Source organism: Lineus longissimus, chromosome 6 (assembly GCF_910592395.1).
Source record: "Lineus longissimus chromosome 6, tnLinLong1.2, whole genome shotgun sequence".
NCBI classification, from domain to species: Eukaryota; Metazoa; Nemertea; class Pilidiophora; order Heteronemertea; family Lineidae; genus Lineus; species Lineus longissimus.
Genome location: NC_088313.1, coordinates 15531436 through 15541820, shown reverse-complemented (window position 1 = coordinate 15541820; position 10385 = coordinate 15531436). Strand labels below are relative to the sequence as shown.

General features: G+C 41.9%; 1 non-coding gene across 1 annotated transcript; it reads left to right on the top strand.

Annotated features, from left to right (window-relative positions):
* The first annotated feature begins 9372 nt into the window (after window positions 1-9372).
* Window positions 9373-9444, top strand: Trnaa-ugc (transfer RNA alanine (anticodon UGC)). Its single transcript has one exon. It is a non-coding gene; the product is annotated as a tRNA-Ala (tRNA).
* Window positions 9445-10385: the final 941 nt, after the last annotated feature.

Genomic DNA, 10385 nt, shown 5'->3' with positions numbered 1-10385 from the left:
AGATATTGTGATTTGATATAACTGTCGCCAACCATGCGTGCATATGTTTCTCCCTATGTCGCCTGTCCGACAATTGAAACATCCTCCTGTTTATTGTAATATTTTAATTAAAAGTCACCTGGGGTGTTTTTATGTTCAACATGATAATAAAGGGTAATTATGGATGAGAGATTGGTGCTTTAAGAGATAGAATGTGTCGCTTAAGGCAGAGTCGGGGTGAACATGCGCGAAAAGCTCATCTCTACGATCCTGAAATTGTCGGTTTCATTAGTGGTTTACTGAAATTTCTGGGTGTATTTCTCAGATGTAGAGACTACGCAGGATTTTCAAAGTAAAGTTGAAATAAACGAGAAATAGCTCAGGGGTGAAGAGATTGACTTGTCATAATGAGAGGCAAGATAAAAACGGCGACAATGCTGTGGCATGCATGGCATTATATAGCAAGTGTATGCTTAAATGCAATCGCCATTGCAATGCACAGACCTGTTGGTGTCAAATCAGGGTGGACCTGAACCCTGAATTCGATTTACTGGTACATGTACGTCACAAAAGTGATATGGGATAAATAAGGTCGAATATTGAGGATGTAAATGACGGTTACAGGGAGATAAGTCATTTCCACATGGTTGGGTCCCTGCGCAGGTGGGCGAGGGGAAACCACCAGTTGCCTGGTAGCCTAACCAGCTGCTTGCAGGGTAATGATATGTTATTTTCGAGGTAAATGTTACAATTGAGGTGTCAACATCAAACCGCAAGGTGGTGGATAGTCATGGTTGAGTCTAACTTGTGGGCAAGCCGACGCTGATGCCGTCTTCAGCAACAACTGAAGAAAGGAATGTGGCTTGGTGCCGTTATGACTGAGTGGCTTAACAGAACGGTCTTCCGGTGGGCCGTGCAGAGAGTTCACCACCTACCCGCACTACACTGTCAACTGGAGGCGACAACGCCATGAGTTTTCTTGAGGAGCCCAGTCCGGCTGCCCCAGTCCGGGCCAAGCAGAATAACAAATAAAAAACTCAAACCCCGTATTAAAACGCTGTGTTAGCTTCATGCTTAAACTAGATAACTCTACAAGGGAAATCAGTAACTTTCAAGAACTGAACATTGAATATGCTGGTGGTAACGCTTTCTGGTCGTGACTGATGCAGTATCCTTGGACTTGACTGATGCAGTATCCTTGGACTTGTCCACAGCATCGTTCAATCATTGCTCTCTGAGCTGCCTTGATTCTGTACTTACCCAAATACTGAGACCAAATGCCTGTTGACTGTGCTTTAAGAGAAACTGACGCCATGCCTGGTCTCTCTTAAAGCACAGTCAACAGACACCAACCCCCTCAGACTCAGAAACCACAAACGCCCAACCCTTCCTGCTACCTTAATACTTCTGGATAACTCTACAAGGGAAATCAGTAACTTTCAAGATACATGTATCTGCATCAACGATGCAGTTTACCCATCAAGTTTCGTCCATGCTGTATATATACTGTATGTGTACAATGTATATGTACATGGAAATGGAAATGCACAATAAGGATTCACTGGATCAAAATGTTACCAAAATTTAACTACATGTAATGTATAACCACCAATAGATCCATACCTGATAAATCTAATGCCACCTCCGAACATCCGAGTGGAAACCGAGTATAAAAAGATTGTCTTCACTTGTCACTAAAGGCGTCAGGGCGAGCGCAGGACTGGAGGCTGGGCCCACAGGCGCCACACCAGATCTAAATGTCACAATTTTGGAGCCATCGGACGATCGGATTCGTTGATTATTAGTTTGATATGGAGGATGATTGTTTTTGATGGATAATAATTTCAAAATCATTAGATGACACTGGGACATAAAGTGGTATTAAGTTAAAATCTTATCTTTAACTGTTGTTATTGGAAAGCAGTTTGTCAAACGGAACACAAAATACCGATCACTATTTTACAGCATTTGTCTACCACCAGCTAGAATCTCTGTGAAAACAAAATATTGTGACTTGAACTGTTCAGTGTCCCCACTGCCCTTATCCCAAAAGTACATGATTATCTGCTCATAAAATGATGCTGTCACACATTTACGGTAAAATCTGAAGAGTAAACCTGGTCTATCCAAATTTTGGACCTGAAGAAAATCCGCTAGGGCATTGTTTTTAATACTGGGTTAGCAACTCGGTAGCAAAGCGACATCAGTTTAATACATAAGACACACCGATGAAACGTTTCATGCCAGTCATTGTGTCAAAGGTTTTATCAGGTCACCTTGTTTGCTTTACAACCAGGATTCTTAAGAAAAATATATCTGAATTCATTAGGTAGTTAGAATCTTATTTTATCATTATGTCAAACCATAATATCATTACATTGCTAAACTTTTTAAGCAACCATGCGAAGATGAAGAGGTCCATCTCTCTTTAATCGCTATATAAGCATATGTATCGCTTATTCAGGCGACATATCATCTTACAATTTCACCAGGACGCCTGAGGTCCTAACAAAGAAAAGATAGTGTCAGACCCATTGTACCCCGATCAATCGCTAATCGGCATTTTAGGATAGAGTTATCCCGCTGTCGAGGCTCCTTAAGATTTTTTGAGATATCATCATCTTGTTGGAAAAATGGCCTTTTTCATATTAAGAGGCAATTATGTTTGTGAGATAAATTCTAAGTAGCGATTACCCTCAGGACCTAAGATCATCTATTGGGTGCCTTGTGGCGGTTATGTGGGGATTTACTCAGCGCGAGAGGAAATGAAGTTTTTTATATGTATATATTCAAGATTGCGATCGGTTATTTGTCTTGTGAAGACGCCATTTAGCATGAAGAATGTCCCACATCTGCTAGGGCAAGATTTGCCATGTCGTAGAGATAATCTCCCCTTAACTATCTCGTGTCAACGTTTATATAATAAATGACCATCTTGTGATTTGAAATGGAGATTATAACGCTGAGGCCACGTGTAGAGTTTTCCCTGCTTCCGATCAGAATTCTCCATTTAATTTTCGAAAAACATCAATACAGAATAGATATCGAATTGTATTCTTTATAAGTCAGCTTACGTGTCCGGATACTTTGAAATCCTTACGTGGTCAATGTTTGGGCCGATAATATACCTGCAAGTCAATGCAAGTGGGACACAGATATTCATTTTGTTGATACATTGAGGTCTCACGGTGCTATGGACGTCGGTATTGGCAGAGACTGCCTGGATAACAAGCATGACAAGGGCACCCAGTACTTATGAACTGGGAATACGTTTTTGCCTTCGCCTAAATGCTTGACTCTGGCTCAAATTTGATCCCGGGAAGAAAACGAGCGTTGAATGAGAATTGAGAAGAATATTGCGGAATATTACAGCTTAGCCAATGATCGGGGTGAATAATAGCCGCAAGATTGAGCGTGTGATTCGCTCTATCGATACCCAGACTGCAATCTTTTTCTTACAAGAAAACGGGGCGAGATGATTCTAAAATTATCTTTTAGCTAGGAGAAATTTGATTGTAATATAGGAATGTAAATTCTTAGATGAAATGCTGATATGCAAGTCAAATGTGTGAAAAATGTCATTTGGGCCGATTTAGGTCTAAGTCCACGCCCGGGTCGATTCAAAATATAAATGGAAGCGAAGATCAGGGATAAAGAGTGGAATCCCTTCATTATTACTAACCCAAGGTTAAAGATAAGCACGGGTATGAGGGATAAAGGCGCCTGGTTTGGTTTTGGACTGGTTTTGAAACATAAGAATTTGAATAAGCTCCACCGGTATTGTGGAGCGCCGTCCGCGATCGAATGTGTGATCTCTCTTCTCGGGGACGCCTTGACGATGAAATGTGGGTCTTGTATAAGTCAAGTACCTGACAAGACCACTGACTGTGTCAGTTAAATGACTAAGCCTTAGATCGTCAATACTAGTGTACCTAAGAGATAAAAAAGCATGACGTATAATCCTTTGTTCCCCGGACATTCATCCCGAGGACATTTACAACATTTACACTGGTATACACTGTAAAAAGAAGGGCGTCTCATACGTTGCCTTAGAAATGGCAAGGTTACGTAATAACCCTTAAGTACCCCGAGTCTTGAACTTTATAAGCCCCCCTCTTAGGAGGGGCTCTTAAGATACACGTGTGTGCGGGAGTATATAGTGAATGATTAGAAATAAAGAGAGTAACAATTGTATATCCTACAAACAATTTTTTTTGGTATTTTTCTGAATTAACTCCGTTGAGTTTACCGATTTCTCCGCGATCTTCCGGTGGTGGTTGCTATCCCATTGGTTGAAATTAAGTTAAATTAAATTTAAATCTTCATGGGAATTCGCTACATCATATGCCTAAGAAATTGGCCAATTATATTAATATTTTTATTAGAGAAATATCCGTCCTAAATAATGACAGAAAAGGGTGGTTTATTTCAATTTTGTGTCGACATGGTCGAGGTCACGTGACATAAAAACAAAACAATCGCACACACCCGTCCAAAAAAGGCACTTTAAGAAAAATAAATACGTTTTTCCAGCTTAAAACCACACTGACGACTAAGTTATATTGGTCTACTGCCCAAATCTGAAGTATCAAAATGAATCACAAACTAGAACTAGCTCTATTTAGCTATAGTAGCGTGAAAATTTCGGGTGAGCGACGTACATTCTGTACCCTAGCGGCCAATAAATAAACTACTTCCAGCCGTCTGCTCCGGTCTCGTTAGGGAGTTTTTCCCAAATGTACGCGATGATGACGTGCCCCATTAACAGGACGTGACATCTATTTTAAAATGCGTTTCCAAAGTGAATGCATGAGGACAATCCATTTAAGTGTCGTATATCACTGGAAACGCCCGATTCCCGTGAATAAGGACAATCACAATGTATTACATTACCAAAACAAAAATGTGTCGGAAGGAACTATATGAATGGTCCCATCGCACCCCCCCCCCTCCAGCAGTATGACACAGAAGGGCTAGTTGACTGTCCACCGGGGGGGGGGGGGGTTTGGGGGAGCTTCCCTCAACGCACTGGTAAAAACCTATGTCGACGGAGGGGGGTTTGGGGGGTGTCCCCCCATTGTAACAGCTGTAGTTGTTAGAGCTTGCACTTAACATATGCTCGTAGGGGGGTTCGGGGGAGCTCCCCCGACCTAAAGGGGGGCTCACTAAGTCCTTGACTTTACATATTAGAACCATATACCAGAGTCCATTTGAAAGACTCTGCATACACCAAATACAAAAGGGTCGGACCCTTTTTTCAAGCGGGCATTTTCTGCTTTTAAAACCGGCGGCCGGCAAAGAATGAGGTTTTGAAGACACGACCACAACAACAACGGAAGAACGTAACGTTAACGTAACGTCGAAAACATGATAAGTACATTAAAAAAACAAGATTTGAGGCAACAAATGATCGCCAGGTGCTCGAAGAAAGTGTTATAAATGTTCATTGAATTATGTAGATCACAAATGTTTGGTTTTGGGAAAGTCAATTGTATTGTAAATGATAATTTGAAGAGTCTAAATCGCGGGCGAATGCGATGTACATACATGAATGATGTAGCCTACACGTTGGCCATCATTGTACACTGCACGCACACTGCATGCATGCAATTAACGTTTTTCGGGTACGAACGTGTGACATACGACCAACCATTGAACAATTTGAGAAAAACCCTTGATTGGACACTCATTCATGTCTATACCCCCCCCCCCCCCCCCCCCCCGCAAGGGTTGGGACAATCAGTATTCAGTCCTTCGACACGTTTCACCTGGCGTGATCAAGGGAACTGATCGTCTGATGCCGGGATGCTGCCAAGTGCTAGAGGTAAAAGTCCACGCATGGACAGCCCAATCCGCTCCTGTTTGTCCTCATATTTATACATCGTTATGATATCTTCTTAATTATATCAAATCTCCATCACAATAACTTTATGATTTAGTAGATGATTGGGTGGATTCTGTGAGCGCCTCAGTTGTGATTTGGGCATTCACAAACTCCGAGCAAACACCAAAACCACCTGGGAACGCATTATAGCCAATGCAGAATTAAATCTTTCATTTTAATCGCACAATGGACCAAAGCAGAATTATATTACATGAATTTCAAACGATCAGTTTAGACGGGCGCATTGGACTGTGTACACATGGCTTATTTTGATAGGCGATGAGAACCCATTAATTAGTGGGATAGAGAACAGCTTAGAATGTGACGAATAATATGGGCCGAATGACGTTCTTTGTGATTGAGTGTAATAAAATTAACAGCAATTGGCACTGATTTTTAAAACGGTATTTTGAAGCCGAACTGGGGTGCTCACAATGTCGATTTGTCGGCGTTGATCGTCAGTCTCTTCCGTCGCGAAGCTACTCTGTAAAATAATGCCGACAAATTGGCCTGTGTTGCATCGTGAAGATGAACATCCCAAAAAAATATCAACGATTCATTTCCACCTAGTTTTGAAAGCAACACGGAGTCGGCGTAGGTGGTACATACATGCAGGTACAGCCCATAAAAAAGGCCATTAATGAACGAATTAACAAGCAGTTTTAGTGAGGGCATTTTCTGGCATGCCTGTTACCACAAGCAGGTATTCGTAAGCGTAAAGCTACACTACCAAAATTTTCCGAATTATTCATTTTACCCGCACAACATTTTCGTTTACCTGCAAGGTAATTCCTCGTTGAATCGCCGAGGCAGGTTCGTCGAATCACCGAGAGGTTTCCCCATTGACGAAAAATCACCTCGTCCCTCAAATGATAGTAGCCTGTTTCCGAGGCTGAGTGCGGGATGAATCGAAATGTTTGCATAAAGTATCAAACGATAAATGAAATCGTTTGTCATTAATTTTCATATCCATCCACAGCGGGCATCCATAACGGTGTGCAAACAAAAATGATAGGCCAAGATTACATTAAGTCGTATCATTTGTAATTTGTGCCCATTGAAACTGAGAAGCAAGTCGTTTAAATGTCCCGCTAATCCCCAAAGGTGGAGAATCGGGCCTCGAACAGATAATGAACCAGCGGAATAATCAGCAGTTTTTCACAGGATGGCTTTCAGCGCGATAAATGATGTTTGCTCGCAAGGTTTCAATTCTGTGGGCTCATTGATAATCATATGGTAGCACTTTGTTTGAAGAAGACTCCAGTTTTGCTGGATACACAAGCTGATTCACTGGCACAGGGTATTCACAAGGGGTGGATTCGGGGAGTTCGTGAACCCTTCTTTGAATACAGTGGTTCTCCTCAAGACCCTCACTGTATAGTATTAGCATATCTTCATTACTAATTATTATTTTTATGCACGACATGGCTAGATGTTGTCAAAAAAATCAAAAAGCTGCGGCAAACAACCGACAGAGGGTTGTCGATAAGTTACGTCGGCACATGAAGCTGATAAACTTAGTGGCGACTGCCCTTTTCACCAGTGAGAAAAATAAGTGGTAATTAAAATAATTTTGATATAAATATCAAGATAGTTCCATGGGTGATACTAATATGAATAAAGACTGGTAAACGCCCCTACTACAGTTTTGCACAGAAATCGGGGTAAACGTACATACATGAAGTTGTCAATAAAAGCAATTACTAGTCTTTACATGTTTGCACGTTAGAGATAAGTCTGGGTGACAGAAAGAAAGACCCAGGAAAGGGATTAGTACTCCCTTGACTAAGCATTTGCCCTTAACCCGTCAACTGAAGTCAATGTTCCTGGATGTATTTGCATAATCTCACAGGAATACGAGACCCGATATTCTCCAAAAAGGTTGATGTCAGTGTCGCCACCACTGTTTGATATGTTCAACCACCACGATATATCACGAAAAATCATCATCTTTTCGGTACTTCAGTGCCGCCATCTGCGTTTTGAAAGCATTCTGCTAGTCCACGATAAGACATTCCTGTGGATTTCTCCATACCACGCAGACGTAGACGTACATGTCACGCTCTCAAAACATTGGATTTGGTACTGAAACTGCTAAATGTCTACGACAGAGTCATGAACCTTCTGCCAGGAAATTAATGCGAAGAAGAGCGGCTGAATACTTCAGGCCTGTTGACCTACATGCTGCTCTTAATGATTTATCATGAATAGGCCTAATGTCCAGTACCTTTTCTGATGCATGTTATTTCGTGAATTTTGTGTACACGTCTTCTGCTTTGATATCTTGCAGGCCATTCAAATTCGAGATCAACTCCTCAAGAGTGAGAAGTCAAGGCGTTTCTCTCGGACCTCCTCAAAATCTCACTGGCCATGAACTCTCAAATCGAGCTGATGCGCTCCACAAAGTATACCAAGAACATGCAGCTGGACAAAACGCCTCACTATCTTGCCGCAGCTTGTTTCAAGATTCAACAGACCTTGGTGAAATTGTAAATTACAACGTTCGAGAAACTATTCGCTGATGGCGATCCACGTGGTGATGAAATCGATTACATGTACCTCGTTGATGTCAACCTCGCCCAGAACCATGATGAGTTGAGCGAAGATCCAGGGACTAACTGTCAGGAAGTAGCCCAGGGCGGTCCAGGCTCCAAGAGTCATGCAGACATGAAGGTTCGATTTCTTCATGCCCCGTTTCTTGAATAAAAGTTGATGAAGGAGTACAAGCTTTGTGATTATTGGACAGAGCGTTCCACAACAATTTCATTCAGCCCAACATTTTATGTATTGTATAATAATACCGAATTTATGTATCTGGAAATGTTTCCAACATACTGCAGTATCATTGTAGGCCAAAAGCAGTTTAGCTTGTGTTGAGGAGGGGGGTGGAAAACACCACTCTTGGCCGATATTAAAGGGGCCCTGGCTCTGAAGGTCTCCACCATCTCTAACTACGGCCCTGCCCTCTTCCTTTATATAGCTAAGGACAGAGTCTGGGAAGATCATGATCAATTTCTACCGGTAGGTCCGTTTCTTACCTAACCTGTGGATGACTCGACAGTCATATCCGAGACTCTTGACTGGGACTTGAGAGCAATCCGGTATGAAGAACAGAGCTAACGACAGAGGGAAGTAAAAGATCGTCGCATAATGTGAGGAAGTCTAAGTAGGTGTTGCAACCCAAGTTAAACATACCCAGTTTGTATAGAAGGCAGAGAGTACCCATATCTCTGAAACACCATGTAATGTTATAGGCCTAAATAGCGCCGCGTGGAGGGCAAAGAAAAAACTAAACAACGTGCTATCAAATCGGGCGAATCTTCTCGTTGAGACAGTTCGGGTTACAAACGTTCTGTTTGTATGCTGAATAAGCCGCCTATCGACTGTTGGAGGATTGGCACGATTTGAGGAGCAAGGAGAACAGTTTACTTCAACCAACTTAGTCTTTCCCGTTCTGCCCGTGAGGCCAACCCTTGTTATACAAATTTGCCAGGACTGTAAGACAGATTGGGGATGTAGCTCAGTGGTAGAGCGCTCGCTTTGCATGTGAGAGGCCCCGGGTTCGATCCCCGGCATCTCCATCGGAATTTTTTTCCGGAGGGAACGTTCCTTCTTTCTTCTTATTTGTCTTTTAAAGGAACGTTCCTATATTTTCTTTTTTGTTTTTTAAGGAAACACTCCTTTTCCTGATAGTCTACAGTGGTTATAACTGCCCGGCTATCATACATGATATGGTCGGAGAGAAAAACCCAGGATTGTATTTCTGAAGAGCCCGAAGAAGTTTGAAATGTGCGAGAACATACGTGTATACGTCGACACTTCAGAAATTTTATCCCGGATATGACGATGGTACGGTTTGCGCATAACTGACCAATTAACTAACAGAGCCAGCAAATGATGTAAGTCATGCATAATCAGATGATATCCTGGCTCTGTTAGCTGATTGGTCAGTTATCCTGGTCAGTTATGCGCAAACCGTACCATCGTCATATCCGGGACAAAAGTTCTGAAGTGTCGTAGGCCTATAATGCGCCTTATATCTCTGAGTAATTGTAATCATGGCCTCTACAGAACCATATACCAAAATCCGTCAGAAGACAAAAATTCTAGGAACCAACAGAAGCTTTGCGCGCTGTTGGCTGGACTCATCTCAATTCAGTTAAATTTCAAGGCATCAGATGGCGTGGCAGTGGAAAACTCGGACGTCCGCGACTGTCCTCAGACGATGTGATTTTTGCGCTTTTAGCATCAATTATTTGTTTTAATCTCGGGACTTTATAACTAGATGATAAGTTATTGCGATGATTGCTACGTTTCCTTCAAACAAAAGAAACTGAAATATTACTTCTTCTTGGAAAGAAGCATATGGCGCTACACTTTCTTCTTGAATAATGAGACCCATTTTTGTCTCTTTGTCTTCCGCGCATACCGCTTGGAACAATCATCAATCAATTATTGTAGTAAACATGTTTTCAGACAAGTACTGTTCTCAATTTTCTGTCTAATCTCAAGTAACCAGAGA